Source organism: Cetorhinus maximus, chromosome 3 (genome assembly GCF_964194155.1).
Source record: "Cetorhinus maximus chromosome 3, sCetMax3.hap1.1, whole genome shotgun sequence".
Lineage (NCBI taxonomy): Eukaryota > Metazoa > Chordata > Chondrichthyes > Lamniformes > Cetorhinidae > Cetorhinus > Cetorhinus maximus.
In genome coordinates this window covers 31,811,996-31,829,507 of record NC_135881.1, presented here as the reverse complement: position 1 = coordinate 31,829,507, position 17,512 = coordinate 31,811,996, and the positions used below count along the sequence as shown (strand labels likewise).

The following is a 17,512-nucleotide window of genomic DNA, read 5'->3' as shown; positions in this document are numbered from 1 at the left end:
GAATATTGTGAGTTCAGAATTTCAATTAATTACATGTTGAGAGACCGTTTGATATGTGGAATTGGAGACAATGATATTCTAAAGCGATTGCTGTCTGAAACTAACCTAGACTTCAGTAAGATATTAGAATTGGCAACAGTCATGGAGAGCGCTGTTAGAGACTCGGGGGCAATAAAAGAAACACAAAATGGCGCTGTCCATCTTGTAGAGCGAAAAGGACCGGGAACAAAAGGCCCGAAAATGTCAGACTCCGCAGAAAGGCGGGAAACGCCCACTATGTACAGACCATTGAAGAACAACAGTACTACACTGAAAACCCACAACATTAATGAGAGAAATTCATCCAGGCGATCAACAGATCAGAAATATCGAATGCTTTATCTGTCACTTCAGCGGTCACATAATGCGGCACTGTCAAGATAGGTTGAGACAGCATTTTAAAAACAAAGGTAGAAATCACGAAATCAGTCTTGTTGAAGAACCAGAGGAAGCAGAATCTGACATCTATTCATTATACAACCTGAAAGTGGGTAGAACCGAGCCATTCCAGGTAGTCATTAGAGTCAATGAACAACCCATCAAGATGGAGGTGGATATTGGGGCATCAGTGTCTGTCAGAGGAGAACATACATTCAGACATTTGAATAAAGGAGTCAATCCTTTAAGTTTGGAAGAATCAGATTCTAAATTAAAAACATATACGGGTGAAGAAATAAGAGTGAAAGGGATATGTTAAGTCCTGGTGCAGGATGGGTATCAGTCCGCAAATTTACCCCTTATAGTAGTAGGTGAGGTGGCCCCAGTTTAGTTGGTCACAACTGGCTCAAAAAGTAAATTTCAACAGGCTGAGATTTTTCAAATCAGAATGAGAAACTTACAGGAATTGTTACAAAAGTACGCTTCCATTTTCAGTAACAAGCTAGGAAGGATTCATGGGCTACAAGCCAAAATTCACATAGACCATAACACAACCCCCATATTGATCAGAGCCAGACCAGTCTCTTATTCTCTACGGGACAAAGCCAACACTGACATAAACAGCCTGGAAAAGTTGGGTATCTTACAACCGGTGCAATTTTCCGAGTACCCGTACTAAAGCCAGACCAAAGTGTTTGCTATTATGACACAGCCGGTGGTAAATGCTGAGTTGTTCAAATCCCAGAAAGAAACTTGAAACAACTGTCATAACCAATTTTTGCAATTTGTATGTTTCGAGATGCAGGCTTTGAATTCAGTTATAATAAGATCACCGAGTCCCAAGAGGTTTTTATAAAGCTAAATTAAACATTTATTAATTAAAAGATTGTAAGCACACACATATGTCTACATATTACTACGATAATAACTTCTAAAAAAAAAAGTCCCCTAATTAATGTGACTCTCAGTTACACCTCCATTAAAGCAACAGTAAAACACAGATTTAAACAGGCCCCTGGCAAAGCACACACTGGACAAAATTAGTTTCTTTCAGCTCTGGGTCCTTGCGGACAGCGGCTTAAAGCTTACAGGCTAGAGGCTTTCGATCTTACAATCCTCTCCCCCCGCCCTTTTTTACCAACAGCCTTCTCTTCCTTTATACATATTTTCCTCTTTGAATGCAAATTTTCATTGTATTGCTATGTCTTTTGAACTTTACCTCTCCTAACAATAAAACCCTTTCATAACACCTATTTTATTAGTAAGCTTTGGAAAAAATAAACACATTGTTTGGCTTCTTGTAGCTAGGTGTAATATTTCACCCATTCTTTTGAATGGTTTATTTAAAAATGCAAATTGCCCCCTTTACACTTCACCTTGTAATTTACCTAATTACCATTTCAAACCTACTTCTCTTCTATACATCAAAGCCTCTAGACCAGCAGGCTTTAATCCAGTTAAGACACAGACACACGCACACAAACACACATAGACACAGACACCACTAGAACTCTATTTTAAAATAACTTCCAATAACAGTATAGACATTCTTATATCTTCTTGACATCGCTTATGCAGTGACTAAGTTAACTATAAACAGAGTGGCGAAACTTGTTAGAAACCCGATACCGAAGATTGATGAATTATATTCGAAATTGGCAGGGGACATCACATATTTAAAACTCAACATGAGCCACCCCTACCAGCAGGTAGAGTTGGAAGAAGGCTCTAGGGAATTTGTGACCATCAATACACACCAAGGATTGTATCAATATACTCGACTACCCTTTGGGGTCTCCTCAGTGAGTGCTATTTTCCAGCGTATCATGGAAAATCCACTTCAGGAACTGACCCATGTCGTTGTTTATCTGGATGATGTCTTAGTCACTGGACAAACTGATGAAGGACACTTAGCTAATTTGGAGAAGGTGCTGAAACACTTCTCACAAGCCAGGGTGTGCTTGAAGGGGGAAAAATGTATTTTCCAAGCCAAAGAGGTAGTTCACTTGGGCCATAAGGTCAACGTGCAGGGCCTGCATCCCATGGAAGAAAAGGCCAATGCTTTTCGCAAGGCACCTGCCCCGAGAAACACTACAGGTCTTCTTAGGCATGATAAACTACTATGGGCGAATTATCCCAAATCGATCAACCATACTGGCTCCATTATACACATGCTTAAGAAAAACCATAAATGGATTTGGCAAGCTCCTCACCAGGATGCTGAAGGTAAAGTAATTATTAAGATTATTAGCCCTGCTGGTCCACTTTTACCCAAAGAAATAATTGATTTTAAGTTGTGACACAACCCCTTATGGAGTAGGGACTGTACCTTTCACATCGGATGGTGGATGGCTCCAAACGAATCATTGGTTATACACTTCGCACGCTCAGTGCTGCAGAGCGATGATATTCTCAAATTGAGAAGGAGGGCTTGTCTGTTATGTATGGTGTTCGGAAATTCCATCAATACCTCCACAGTCGCCATTTTCACATTATATCCAACCACAAGCCTCTGTTGGGATTATTTGGAGAGGATAAGGCGATACTCCCCCATCGCATCTGCTCGCATCCAGAGGTGGGCACTGATATTGGCTGCTTACGAATACACTTTTATTCACTGACGGAGAAGCCAGATCACACATGCTGACGTGCTGAGCCGCCTCCCCCTGTCAGATAACAACGTGAAGGTTCCAATTCCCCAGGACCTTGTCTTAGTAAAAATTTTTTTGGATTCCTCCCCTGAGTAAAAATTTTTTTGGATTCCTCCCCTGTCCAGGCCAAACAAATCCGTAAGTGGACAAGCCGAGATCCACTTTTATCTCATGTCTGGGAGCAGGTCTTGAATGGACGGTCAGGCGAGCCAAAGTCTGATGACATGAAGCCCTATTTCAATCGCAGATATGAACTCACCTGCCAAGATGGCCGAATTACATAGCGCTCACCCTGGCATTAGTAGGATGAAGATGCTCACATGCAGCTACTTGTGGTGGCCAAGGATGGAAGCAGACATCGAAACCCTGGTCAAAATTGTCTTCAATGCCAGCAGGTACAAAAGCTACCCCCCTTAGCTCCATTGCAGCTCTGGGAATGGCCAGGTCGGCGATGGGTACACCTCCATGTCGACTACATGGGGCCCTTCTTGGGCACGATGTTCCTTTTACTAATAGACACCCACTCCAAGTGGGTAAATGTCTATGAAGTCTGGTCACCCATGTCCGCTGCCACCATAGACCATTTGCGACAGAGTTTTGCCATGCACTGGTTACCACAGGTGCTCCTGTCAGACAACGGAACTGCATTTACCAGTAGGGAGTTCCCCAGGTTTACAATCCTCAATGGATTAACTCATATCAAAACCTTGCCTTACCACCCCGCTTCTAACAGTTTGGCTGAGCGGGCAGTCTAAACTTTTAAGTCCAGGATGAAAAAGCTGGACGGGGATTCCATCAGCACCAGATTGTCACAGTTCCTGTTCGCATACTGAACGATGCCACACACGGCCACTGGTATTGCCCCCGCTGAATTACTAATGAAGAGACGTCTCCACATCTGACTAACTCTTATCAGGCCTAATTTAAGAAGGAGGGTGGAGAGAAACTAAGAGGCCCAGAAGACTAGATATGAAGGCCATAAGCATGAAAGAAATTTCACATGGGAGACACAGTTCTCACGAAGAACTTTGGAGGTGGGCCCAATTGGCTATTAGGCGAAATGTGTGCCGTGACAGGACCTCTCTCCTATAATGTGTCGGTAAACGGCCGAATGATTATATGACGTGGATCATCTCTGGAGAAGAGAGACAGTCCCACAAGAAGGAATGCCATCATCATTTGCATTTGAATCTGCACTGCACGTGGAGAAAATCTCATGCGATTTGGAAGTACTGGTGGGGCCTGTTGGATCCGATAGGGTCGAAGAGACAAACTTGCCCACTTTCACCAAAGAGCCTGGTGGACAGTTGGCCCCTGAGAAGGAGGTCTCGGAAAAACCAGCTGAGGTCGTTGAGCTACAACACTCGACACAACTGAGGAAGCTTCCTGAGAGACTTGACTTGTAACTAGTTATTCACGTAAATAATTGGGATGTTGTGATGCTTGTTAATAGTATTTTCAAGTAAAGGGGGAGGGATGTGGTAGAGTGGAGTACTATGTAGAGAGAATGTAGTTAGTTGACCATGTGACTGTATTGACCAATCACTACACAGCACGGACTTCTAAGTCTAGAGCTGGAGGTGATTGAAGAAGCACACATAGTGTTAGTGCTCTGTTCTTAGTTCCAATAAACAACCAGTGTTTGTTCAGTTAACCGGTCCCTCTGCCTATATTGTTTCAAGCACCAACTAATGTGTTAATATCAAGGGCACAGCTAACATTCGCCAGACAAAGCGAACCTGATAACCAAAAACATTAAAGTATCTCTGCAAGTTTCTTTCCCTTAAGTGCCCATCCAATTTCCTTTTGAAATCATTGATCATCTCTGATTCTACCACACTCATAGGCAGTGAGTTCTAGATCATTACCACAGCGTAAAGTTGTTCCTCACATCGCCCCCCGCCACTGCCTCCCCCCACCCCACATCTTTTGACCTTAAACCTTAAACTTGCGGCTGCCTAGCCCTTATATAATTAGCTAATGGGATCAATTTTTCTTCGTCTACCTCCTCTATACCTGTCATAATCTTGTACACCCCTGTCAAATTTCCCATCAATCTCCTTTGCTCCAAGGAGGACAACCCCAGATTCTCTTAACCTTGTAACTAAAATCCCGCATCCCTGGAACCATTCTGGTAAATCTGCATTGTATGCTTTCGAGGACCCTCACATATCCTTGCTAAACTGTGGTGACCAGAACTAAATGCAATGCCCTAGTTGTGCCCTAAGCAGAGCTTTATGAAGTTCCAGCATAACTACCTTGTTTTGAATGTTGTCTATTTTATTTTACAAAGGAACTCAACTTTTACCCAAATATAACTAGAAAATAGTTTTGTATGTTTTTTTTATAAGACACTTTCAGGAATTTAAAATCAGGTTACTCGCAGGTACTGGATTGATACCAATGTGTATTTTTGTGATTAAATGCTTTTTCAGCTGTATTATCAAGCTTTACCAAGTTACCATCCTTAAATCTATTAAGTAATTCTTTTTTCAAATAATGTTTTAAAACACTGCCCAATTGCATGGGTTCATGGCAGATATTGCATTCGGAGATGTGCAAATGAGCTTGAGTGGAAACTTAGGGGGAAAAAAAACACTTTTCAAAATGAGCACAATTTTGGGGGCAATTTCCACTGGAAATGCATCGAAAGTGCAAACTCTTACCATTTGATCTTTTAGTTATTCATTATATTTGTTGCCTGTAGAAATAAATTGGTTGCAAAACAACAATGATTACATTTCAAACAAATCATTGGCCGTGAAGTGTTTCAGGATGCCCTGAGGAAGTGAAAAGATACAATATCAATGTAAGTTCTTTCTTTAAAACAAGCACACACAGCCACATGAAGACAGAAGACTCCTCTCCCAGACAACACACAGCACAAACTAGTTTAAATTTTCACATTTTCATCCAGTTTAAATTTGAAGTTATGCATGAAACTTAATTCCTAGAAAGAGTACAACTGAATTTATGTTCATGTTCAGAAACCTCGTGGAGAAATGTGAAAACAAACAGGAAGCTCAGCTTTGACTCATGTTCATAGACTATGCTGAAGCTTCTGACACCAGTGCTGTATGGAAGACACTTATAGACGTTGGTGTACCCAAACATCTCGTGTGGCTGATACAAGAACCATAAAAGAAATGGTTCAGGAGTAAACAGAGTTGGTGATGGGCATACAAACCAATTCCAGTTTGAGAAGGGAGTCAAGCAGGGGTGCCTTCTGTCACCCATGCTGTTTAATGCTGTGGGAGAGAAGATAATGAGGATGGTGAGGGAAGAATTACCAGAGAGATATGGCTTGTATATTGAATCTCAGGTATGCAGGCAACACCACACACGCAGCCAGAACAAAGGAAGAGCTAGAGACTATGGCAGGCCCAGCCAAAAAGGCACAGTGAGTCTTCTAAACTGAACATAAATGAGGCAAAGACCACATTGTGGTTTTAAATTGCAATGGAAAAGTAAAGATCAGAAGTACTGAGATAGAGGCCGTCAACAAATTCAAATATCTAGGCTCAATGGTAAACAGAAAAGTTACATCCAAGTATGAAATCCAGGCTAGATTAGCTACAGCAAGAGGTGTGACCAGTCACTTAAGTAGCTTCTGGATGTCTGAAAGCATTAGCATGAAGCTAGAAAAAACACCCAGTACAGTTACTTGTAGGGAGTGTTGCATTCTATATATCTGACAATTGTACTCTGAAGAAAGGATGAGAGGAGGATAACAGCCTTTGAAATGTGGATATGGTGGAGGATGCTCAGAATCAACTAGATGGGCGGAAATACAAATGAGTGGGTTAGATTAAGCACCAAGGCTATGGTGGCAATGAATGAACGAACGATACATTAAACTATAATGATTTGAAACAGGATTACTTTCTGTTCTGCCACAGTGGGCATATACAAACAGAACACATTTGACTGTCAGGGAAGTTCCCATTTGTCTGTTAGCAGTAAGATTCCGGCCAAGGTACTCTTCAATTGCCTTCTCACCAGTATTGTAGACAATGTTTTTCAGGAGATGTAGGAAAAAAGCAGCACAAAGATGCACAACCAACATGATTTTTGTTGCATATCATGAGAAAGAAATGAAAATACTTCCACAAAAATGATTCATGGCGCCTCATTCTCCTTTCCTCGCCTAGTCACAGTTTCTGCTGATTTTACACTGTGAGTTACAAGAGAACAGGAGAATCCCTGTGGAAATTTATTGAGGATTGTTCCATTTTTTTGGTTGCTGTAAAGCACTTAGGCAGGGGTCAGAATCTAACCTCATCAGTAAGTGTCTAATTGATAAGCAGGAGATCCATCTTGGAGCATAAGGGTGAATTTTATGAGGAAAAGCTCCCAGCCTGGAGCCTCACTCCACAGGAGAATGAATCAGAAACTGGGGCCAGGTTCTTCAAGTGGGGCCCATTGCGGGCGGGACAGAAAATTTGGCAAACCCAAAATGTCCATCGCCCTCTCGGCGGGAATTTCCAGCCAGGGTGTTGCAATCAATATGTCACCATTTGTGGTGCTTCCAATTTTATGTTGGGTAGTTTTAAAGCCTTGAGATTCAAGAGCTATGTGAATTGGACCCACTGACTGCCCCAGATGATTTTTCAATCCCAGCAAGCAAGGCTCCATGTCAAAAGATTTGTCTTACAACATTTGCCCTTTGGTGTAATCTATTTGAAGTGCTGACAGGAAACCAAAGTCACTGAATTGATTGCCACACTCAAACCTTTGACTTTTCATTGTTCTAATGCTTCTCTTAAGCAAACTTAAACCTGACTTGCACAGCGGGTTAGATGATGGTCTTTCTTTTCTGGAAGTTGGATTCCAAACCAATCCAGACTGATGAAAGATTCCTCTGCCTGATAGCCAGAGATGGTTTGTGTGGAGTGAGCCTCAAGCCAGCACAAAACTGCCATTGAGTGATTACTCGAAGGGGCATAAATTTAGCTTGAGCAACAGAGAAATGACAGAAACCAATACGGAAAATGATGGCCTGGCAAGCATCTGTGAAAAGAGCAACAGAGTTAATGGGCCGAACTGTCCCATGGGCTTTGGGAAGCTCAGGGGTCTCGAGTCTGCGGCACGGCTCAGCAATCTTCTGGATTTCAGCCTCCTATTTGGCCGCTTCTGAGTTCATGGTCCAGTTAAGGAGCAGCGGGTTATCAATGCTGCAGGGGAGCGACAGCCCTGGAGCTTTGGCAACCACACTGGGAGATGTGGGCACTGCTGAGGCAGGTCAGGAATCAAGAGGGCACCTCAACATGGAAGCACCATTGCTGGCCTGTACAGTAGTGAAGAAATTCACATGGAAGCCAACAGATCCACCAGGAACTCCCCCCACCCTATGGGTCAGGATTGGCCGCCATTGCTGCCTTTCATGTTTGAGCGCCTGTCAATGGACATGGAGCCCTATTTACAATCTACATCAGTGATTTGGATGAAGGGACCGAGTGTATGGTAGTGAAATTTGCCGATGACACCAAGATAGGTAGGAAAGTAAATTGCCAAGAGGAGGTAAAGAGTCTGCAAAGGAATATAGACAGGTTAAGTGAGCGGCCAAAAATTTCATGGGAGTATAATGTGGGAAAATGTGAACGTGTCCACTTTGGCATTAAGAATATAAAACAGCATACTATTTAAATGGAGAGAGGTTGAAAATCTTGGTGGTACAGACCGATCTGGGTATCCTGGTACCTGAATCAAAAATGTTACTATGCAAGTACAGCAAGTTATTAGGAAGGCAAATGGAATGTTGGCATTTATTGCAAGGGGAATGGAATATAAAAGTAGAGATGTTTTACTGCAGCTTTACAGGACATTGGTGAAACCACATCTGGAATACTGTGTAAGATATAATTACGTTAGAAGCAGTTGAGAGAAGGTTCACTCGAGTCATTCCTGGGATGAGGGGCTTATCCAATGAAGAAAGGTTGAACAGGTTGGGTCTATGCCCATTAGAGTTTCGAAGAATGAGAGGTGATCATTCTGAAACACACAAGATCCTGAGGGGACTGAATAGGGTACCGAGAGGATGTTTCCACTTGTGGGAGAGACTAGAGCTAGGGGACCAAGTTTAAGAATAAGAGGTCTCCCATTTAAGACGGAGATGAAGAGAATTTTTTTCTCTCAGATGGTCGTTAGTCAGTGGATTTCTCTTCCCAGAAAGCAGAGTTTTTGATAGGCAATGGCATCAAGTGTTACGGCGGGCAGAGGGGAAAGTGGAGTTGAGACCACACAAAATCTTATTGAATGGAGGAGCAGGCTCGAAGGGCTGATTGACATGCTGTTCCTAAGTCCTAAGTTCCTATGAACCTAAGGCTCCAGTGACTCCCCAGCCGGCTGCAGAGGCCAACTCCAGTGAGCGAGGGCCTGAGTACGAGATGGAGGATGAGGGGCGGCCACTCCACTGGGAAAGCAGCAAAATTGCCCCTAATTAGGATCTCAATCGTCTTAATTGGCTACCTGCCTCCATTGTGCAGATCTGCTCCAGGCGATTTCCCCAGTGGCGGGAATGTATTGGGGAGCCATAGCTTTTCCAGTACCCTCAACATTCCACCCCCCCTCCCCCCCCCCCCCATCACCTTCCACCTCCAGCCTCGTCTCCACAGGGCTGGGTACATCTAGCCCAATGTTTCAGACCCATGACTTTCCGTTAGAGCTCATTTTACACCCTGCCCATATTACCTGCGAATGAATTCAGCAGGAAAATAAATTAAGCAGGGTGCAAAGCGAATTGCTAATTTCCTGTTACCCATTTTTCATGGCTGCCGAACTCAAGAGAAGTCTACTTTGCACCTGGTCGAAAAATAAAGCTTACATCAGAATGTTGTTCAGCTTTCTTTCCTTTAACAAGTGAGTGCAACTAAAATGGAAACAAGCAAATTAGACATTGCAGGAATAAAAGACATGGTAACTCAGCATGTTTGTTCTTTTAAGTACTCCAACATCAGAACAAAATAGTCCCAGAACTTGCAATTTAACCTGTCTGCTCGGAGTCAAATTGAATATGTAGCTGTAAAAGCCAATTAAATCCTTCCGCCAAACTGGAGGGTTAGCTTTGATTTTAAATAGATTTGGTACTTTTCTAAGCATACAGATTGGAACTGCCAAAATGGAAGCCTACGAAAGGCGATAAATAGAAAATGCTTAATGGGTTAACATGCAAGTGGTATTTTTTGACTGAGTAATTCAGAATAGATGGAGATTCATTGCTCTCCTTAGGTTTCGCCTACTGCCGAGTTCAGCTCCAAAGAAATTACATTAACCATGAACTGATTTTGCTATTCACATCAACAGGATTTATGAGTAGCTGAGAAATCAGCTCTTTAATGGTTCCTTCACAGCAGCAATGGAAACAAAAGCCTCTACTGGATCTTTTAAACTGTGAAAAAGTTGTAATGACAAGAGTCTGGCGAGTTTTTCAGCTTCTGTTGGCACCTATGCCATTTTGTCATGTCTGAGGGTTGCTTTTTCAAATATCCAGATAGATGTCTCATAGAATTATAGAACGATACAGCACTGAATGAAGCCATTTTGTCCATCCTAGCTGTGCCATTTCTTTGAAAGAATTATCCAAATAATCCCAATCCCCTGCCTTTTCCCTGTAGCCTTGCAGAATGGTTCAATGTACGACACCAGGCAGCATACACACAGGCTTCCTTTTAAACCACGATCATTATAACCAGCCTTTTAAGGCTTTAAATAAACAAAACAGCAAGAACATGCTTGGAACAGCAGCAACAAAGGTTAAATACCTGGAAAGGAAAATGAGTGACAAGCCTGATATTTTTAAAACATTTTGATTAAGTAAGATTTTTTTCTTTCTGTGATGCTGTTCAGAGAAGGTGCTATATTTCATTAATCTCGCCAAAGAAAGCAGATAGAAGTGTGATCTAACACTGTGCACTCTTAAGAAGTGCTGAAAAGGTTTGAATTTTCTGCACTGATAGTCAGTCCATCTCATCAATGTGACATTGTCCCCTTTGTGTCAGCACCCCTTTCAATAGAACCTATAAGGGATAATACCTATCTCTGTCTGGCTCCCGTGTTGCAGCGAGAAATGTAATACCATCCTTAATCTAGATAAAAACTTATGAAGGGTTAGATAATAATCAACATTAAAAGAAACCTAAATTAAGTTTTCAGAGAATTCAGATTTCAGAAAGCATCTCATGCTGCAGTTATATCACACATTATATGAAAGCTGCAAAAGGGACTTTTGCTGATCTATGTATTAACATTAAACCAACTACGCTCAAGAAGCTCAACACCATCCAGGACAAAGCATCCCGCTTGATTGGCACCCAATCCACCACCTTAACCATTCACTCCCTCCACCACTGACACATAAGCAGCAGTGTGTACCATCTCTACAAGATCCACTGCAGCAACTCACCATGGATCTTTTGACTTCACCTTCCAAAGCCACGACCTCTGCTGCCTAGAAGGACAAAAGCAGCAGATGCATGGGAACACCACCACCTTCAAGTACCCCTCCAAGCCACATACCAACGTGACTTGGAACTAAACCACTGTTCCTTCACAAAAACAGAAACACCTGGAAAAACTCAGCAGGTCTGGCAGCATCTGCGGAGAGGAGCACAGTTAACGTTTCGAGTCCGAATGACCCTTCAACAGAACTAAGTAAAAATAGAAGAGAGGTGAAATGTAAGCTGGTTTAAGGGGGAGTGGGACAAGTAGAGCTGGATAGAGGGCCAATGATAGGTGGAGATAACCAAAAGATGTCACAGACAAAAGGTCAAAGAGGTGTTGAAGGTGGTGATATTATCTAAGGAATGTGCTAATTAAGGGTAGAAAGCAGGACAAGCAAGGTACAGATAGCCCTAGTGGGGGTGGGGTGGGGTGAAGGAATCAAAAAAGGCTAAAAGATAGAGATAAAACAATGGATGGAAATACATTTAAAAATAATGGAAGTAGGTGGGAAAAGAAAAATCTATATAAATTATTGGAAAAAAAGGAGGGGAAGCGGAAAGTGGGTGGGGGGATGAAGGAGAGAGTTCATGATCTAAAATTGTTGAACTCAGTATTTAGTCCGGAAGGCTGTAAAGTGCCTAGTCGGAAGATGAGGTGCTGTTCCTCCAGTTTGCGTTGAGCTTCACTGGAACACTGCAGTAAGCCAAGGGGCATGTGGGCATGAGAGCAGGGTGGAGTGTTGAAATGGCAAGCGACAGGAGGTCTGGGTAATGCTTGCGTACAGACCGAAGGTGTTCTGCAAAGCAGTCACCCAGTCTGCGTTTGGTCTCTCCAATGTAGAGGAAACTGCATTGGGAGCAACAAATGCAGTAGACTAAATTGAGGGAAGTGCAAGTGAAATGCTGCTTCACTTGAAAGGAGTGTTTGGGCCCTTGGACGGTGAGGAGAGGGGAAGTAAAGGGGCAGGTGTTACACCTTCTGCGGTTGCATGGGAAGGTGCCGTGGGAGGGGGTTGAGGTGTAGGAGGTGATGGACGAGTGGACCAGGGTGTCCCGGAGCGAACGATCCCTGCAGAATGCTGCCGGGGGGGTGAAGGGAAGATGTGTTTGGTGGTGGCATCATGCTGGAGTTGGCGGAAATGGCGGAGGATGATCCTTTGAATGCGGAGGCTGGTGGGGTGATAAGTGAGGACAAGGGGGATTCTATCATGTTTCTGGGAGGGAGAGGAAGGTGTGAGGGCGGATGCGCGGGAGATGGGCCGGACACGGTTGAGGGCCCTGTCAACCACTGTGGGTGGAAAACCTCGGTTAAGGAAGAAGGAGGACATGTCAAGGGAACTGTTTTTGAAAGTGGCATCATCAGAACAGATACGACGGAGGCGAAGGAACTGAGCGAATGGGATGGAGTCCTTACAGGAAGCAGGGTGTGAGGAGCTGTAGTCGAGGTAGCTGTGGGAGTCAGTAGGCTTGTAATGGATATTGGTGGACAGTCTATCACCAGAAATTGAGACAGAAAGGTCAAGGAAGGGAAGGGAAGTGTCAGAGATGGACCATGTGAAAATGATGGAGGGGTGGAAATTGGAAGCAAAATTAATAAATTTTTCCAGGTCCAGACGAGAGCATGAAGCAACACCGAAGTAATCATCAATGTACCGGAGAAAGAGTTGTAGGAGGGGGCCGGAGTAGGACTGGAAGAAGGAATGTTCCACATACCCCATAAAGAGACAGGCATAGCTGGGGCCCATGCGGGTACCCATAGCCACACCTTTTATTTGGAGGAAGTGAGAGGGGTTTAAGGAGAAATTGTTCAGAGTGAGAACAAGTTCAGCCAGTCGGAGGAGAGTAGTGGTGGATGGGGATTGTTTGGGCCTCTGTTCGAGGAATAAGCGGAGAGCCATCATACCATCCCGGTGGGGGATGGAGGTGTAGAGGTATTGGACGTCCATGGTGAAGAGGAGGCGGTTAGGGCCAGGGAACTGGAAATTGTTGATATGATGTAGGGTGTCAGAGAAATCACGGATGTAGGTGAGAAGGGACTGGACAAGGGGAGAGAGAAGGGAGTCAAGATAGCGAGAAATGAGTTCCGTGGGGCAGGAACAGGCTGACATGATCGGTCTGCCGGGACAGTCCTGTTTGTGGATTTTGGGTAGGAGGTAGAAGCGGGCCGTCTGATGTTGGGAGACTATCAGGTTGGAAGCTGTGGAAGGAAGATCTGCAGAGGAGATGAGGTCAGTAACAGTCCTGGAAACAATGGCTTGATGTTCAGTGGTGGGGTCATGGTCCAGGGGGAGGTAGGAGGAAGTGTCTGCGAGTTGACGCTCAGCCTCTGCGAGGTAGATGTCAGTGCGCCAGACAACAACAGCACCACCCTTGTCAGCGGGTTTGATGACAATGTCAGGGTTGGACCTGAGAGAACGGAATGCAGTGAGTTCAGAGAGAGACAGGTTAGAGTGGGTGAGAGGAGCAGAGAAATTGAGACGACTAATGTCACGCCAACAGTTCTCAATGAAAAGATCAAGAGAAGGTAAGAATCCAGGGGGAGGGGTCCAGGTGGAGGAAGAATATTGAAGGTGGGTAAAAGGATCCGTTGAACGGGGAGAGGACTCCTGCCCAAAGAAGTGAGCACGGAGACGAAGGCGGCAGAAGAAGAGTTCAGCATCGTGCCGAGCCCGAAATTCATTGAGATTCATTGAAACAGTTCCTCTGACATGTCCTCCTTCTTCCTTAACCGAGGTTTTCCACCCACAGTGGTTGACAGGGCCCTCAACCATGTCCGGCCCATCTCCCGCGCATCCGCCCTCACACCTTCCTCTCCCTCCCAGAAACATGCTAGGGTCCCCCTTGACCTCACTTATCACCCCACCAGCGTCCACACTCAAAGGATCATCCTCCGCCATTTCCGCCAACTCCAGCATGATGTCACCACCAAACACATCTTCCCTTCACCCCCCCTGGCAGCATTCCGCAGGGATCGTTCCCTCCGGGACACCCTGGTCCACTCCTCCATCACCCCCTGCACCTCAACCCCCTCCCACGGCACTTTCCCATGCAACCGCAGAAGGTGTAACACCTGCCCCTTTACTTCCCCTCTCCTCACCGTCCAAGGGCCCAAACACTCCTTTCAAGTGAAGCAGCATTTCACTTGCACTTCCCTCAATTTAGTCTACTGCATTTGTTGCTCCCAATGCAGTTTCCTCTACATTGGAGAGACCAAACGCAGACTGGGTGACCACTTTGCAGAACACCTTCAGTCTGTCCGCAAGCATTACCCAGACCTCCCTGTCGCTTGCCATTTCAACACTCCACCCTGCTCTCATGCCCACATGTCCGTCCTTGGCTTGCTGCATTGTTCCAGTGAAGCTCAACGCAAACTGGAGGAACAGCACCTCATCTTCCGACTAGGCACTTTACAGCCTTCCGGGCTGAATATTGAGTTCAACAATTTTAGGTCATGAACTCTCTCCTCCATCCCCCCACCCCCTTTCCGATTCCCCCGCACTTTTTTTTCCAATAATTTATATAGATTTTCTTTTCCCACCTACTTCCATTATTTTTAAATGTATTTCCATCCATTGTTTTATCTCTACCTTTTAGCCTTTTTTGATTCCTTCACCCACCCCCACTAGGGCTATCTGTACCTTGCTTGTCCTGCTTTCTACCCTTAATTAGCACATTCCTTAGATAATATCACCACCTTCAACACCTATTTGACCTTTTGTCTGTGACATCTTTTGGTTATCTCCACCTATCACTGGCCCTCTATCCAGCTCTACTTGTCCCACCCCCCTTAAACCAGCTTACATTTCACCTCTCTTTTTTTATTTAGTTCTGTTGAAGGGTCATTCAGACTCGAAACATTAACTGTGCTCCTCTCTCCAGATGCTGCCAGACCTGCTGAGTTTTTCCAGGTATTTCTGTTTTTGCTTTGGATATCCAGCATCCGCAGTTTTTTGCTTTTATCGCCGTTCCTTTGCTGTTGCTGATCAAAATCCTGGAACTCCCTCCCTAACAGCACTGTGGGTGTACCTACATCACAGGGTCTGCAGTGGTTCAAGAAGGCAGCTCACCACCACCTTCTCAAGGGCAATTACGGATGGGCAATAAATGCTGGCCCAGCCAGCAATGCTCACACCCCATTAACAAATTTTTTATAAAATTAAAAGATAAAGATGGTTCAGCAGACTACCACGAAAAACTAATTAAAATTTAGTTTTAAAATTCAAAAGGGCCACTTTATAGTAGTTAAAGTTACACTAAGGTCAGTGTGCAGCTGTGTCTTGTGGTCTCATTCCCAAAGCTGTATCATATACCTATGCCAGTTTGACTCCAGTTATATGCCACATTTTCCATTGCTGTGAAGCCAATGACTGCTTCATAATAATGCTAAGTATGTGACTTACCTGCTCCAAAAGTAGGACTGCATTACTTTTACTCTTGGTTTCCACTGGAATCCTGTCCATTCTGTGTGCAGAGATGTCACTTGGTTGAATTGAGAGTTTCCTTTCATCTGCAGAGAGAGGTGGTGGTATAGTGGTGTTGCCACTGGACTAATAATGCCCGGGTTTGAATCCCACCACGGCAGATGGTGAAATTTGAATTTAATAAAAATCTGGAATTAGAAGTCAAATGATGACCACGAAATGATTGTTGTAAAAACCCATCTGCTTCGCTAATGCCCTTTAGGGGAAGGAAACCTGCTGTCCTTCCCTGGTCTGGCCTACATGTGAGTCCAGACCCACAGCAATGTGGATGACTCTTAAATGCCCTCTGAACAAGGGCAGTTAGGAATGGGCAATAAATGCTGCCTAAGCCTGTGACAGCCATGTCCCATGAATTCTAAAAACTTCTGCCCCAGAAAATGTTAAAGCTTGAGTTTATACCGTGTCTTATGTGACTTCAGGATGCCCCAAAGCACCTTACAGCTAATGATAGTTGATGTTGTAAAGTAAGATATATGGCTACCCATTTGCGCACAGCAGGCTGTCTCAAATAGCAATGTGATAATGACCAGATAATCTGACTTTTGTGATGTTGATTGGGTGATAACTATTGGCCCAGACAACTCCCCCTATTCTTCTGATAAAAACAAAAAACTGTGGATGCTGGAAATCCAAAACAAAAACAGAAACAGTAATACCTGGAAAAACTCAGCAGGTCTGATGCTGCCAGACCTGCTGAGTTTTTACAGGTATTTCTGTTTCTGTTTTTGTCCCCTCCTCTTCTTCTGGTTATATCATGACCTCAGGGTGCCCCAAAGTGCTTTACAGCCAATATAGTGCTTTTGAAGCCTAGTCACTGTTGTAATGTAGAGAGTAGTCAGTGCCTGATAAACTGCACACCATCTTTGAGTGAGAACCTTCAGTGGAGGAGGGGAGAAAACAACAAAGAAAATACATCTTTTGAAAAAAAATGTCTTTATTGACCTCAGTAAACCTCAGTTCTGCAATAGAGATTTTTCCTGGACACAAGTGGCTGTTAAATGGAGCAGAGAAAAGCTATAGTTATTTGCAAAGGATTAAATCAGCAAGAGGCAGAGAAAGAATTAACCAAAGATTGGAGAAACTGGATTATGTTTCTTGTAAACTAGCAACTTGCTGTTCTTCAGGCAAGCTAATACAAAACATAATTAGACACCGGTTGGAATTTTCCTGTGCCAGTTTGTGTATAATCAATGCAGCAAATTCAAAGATGGCATATGTTATCACTGCAGCTTAGTTCCATGAAGTATCGCACTAATACTTCAACTTAGCAACCATCTAGGCTTTAAAATGAACTTGGCCTGGACCAACCTTATCCATGTAATTTAGTTGAACTGGTGTGAATTGCTTCGTGAAAATACATTAAAATTTGGAAACAAAATTAATTTTGGTTTTCAAGGGGAAAGAGAAAAATTACAGTGTGGGCCATCATCCATTTTGAAAATCAGGTGCAGGAAATCCAGTCCTTGGCTCTCACTTTCCATAACATTTTGGCTAATGCCTTTTAAGCAGCGTAAGCTGGAGAAGC

General features: G+C 43.9%; 1 protein-coding gene across 1 annotated transcript in view; it reads left to right on the top strand.

Annotated features, from left to right (window-relative positions):
- adarb2 (adenosine deaminase RNA specific B2 (inactive)) overlaps positions 1 to 17,512 on the top strand; it is a 386,995-nt gene that overhangs the window by 252,276 nt on the left and 117,207 nt on the right. The window lies entirely within an intron of this gene.